This window comes from Octopus bimaculoides, chromosome 1 (genome assembly GCF_001194135.2).
Source record: "Octopus bimaculoides isolate UCB-OBI-ISO-001 chromosome 1, ASM119413v2, whole genome shotgun sequence".
NCBI lineage: Eukaryota > Metazoa > Mollusca > Cephalopoda > Octopoda > Octopodidae > Octopus > Octopus bimaculoides.
In genome coordinates, this window is record NC_068981.1 from 123,520,094 (window position 1) to 123,521,329 (window position 1,236).

Genomic DNA, 1,236 nt, shown 5'->3' on the forward strand with positions numbered 1-1,236 from the left:
ATATATATATATATATATATATATATACATACACGCACGCACATATATATATATATATATATATATGTATGTATGTATGTTTGGGTGTCTGTGTTTGTCCCCCACCATCGCTTGACAACCGATGCTGGTGTGTTTACGTCCCCGTAACTTAGCGGTTCGGCAAAAAGAGACCGATAGAATAAGTATTAGGCTTACAAAGAATAAGTCCTGCGGTTGATTTTCTCGACTAAAGGCGGTGCTCCAGCATGGCCACAGTCAAACGACTGAAACAAGTACAAGAGTAAAAGAGTATAATTTATCCCTACACTCGAACAAACACACGCACCCACTCAAACATGCAGACATATAAGTGTGTGTGTGTGTGTGCGTGTGTTTGTGTGTGTGTAAAGATATAGATATAGAGACATGTAGATAGATAGATAGATAGATAGATAGATAGATAGATAGATAGATAGATAGATAGATAGATAGATATACAGACAGACAGACAGACCGACAGGTAGATAGATAGATAGATAGATAGATAGATAGATAGATAGTTAGATAACAATTCTTCAATTCATGCATGTATATATGCACAAGTTTGCCACATTGCACTCTCAGTAATATACGCATGCATATACAAATATATACGTGTGCGTGTGTGTGTATATGTGTGTGTGTGTATGTAACTAAATTATGAAGGCCTACTTTCTAATACAAAGTGACTTTTTCTTTACAAATTTTGTGGTACCTTTTAAAAATTATCACGTAAACCCTCTCCTTCATATCTGTTGTGCTTCCACTTTGCACTGTTAGTTTAAGGAATAAGTCCATGTAACTTTCTTTAAAAGCGTCCGTGACTGTGGTAGCTTTAGTCAGATCTCGGCAGATGGTGTATCGTTAATTGCTCAAGAATTTTATTATATTTTGTATCTAGTTTTCAATTACGTGGTTTTGCCTTGATGATGAATGCCATTGAGTGTTTGAAGCTTTATTATCAAGACACACTTCGAGTATAAATGTAAGTATTTGCGTGTATGTAAACATTTGCTGAATATTCCACGCCATTAACTGAAAGCAGTTAACATAACATAGAACAACAAAAGAGGTCCCCAATTTAACTTTGAATCAAAGCCATAATTGTAATGTATTTACATTTTCCTTCTATCATATCCACGCTTCCAAATATTTAAATTATTTATATCCATACACGTGTATGTATATAAGCGCTCGTATATATATATATATATATAT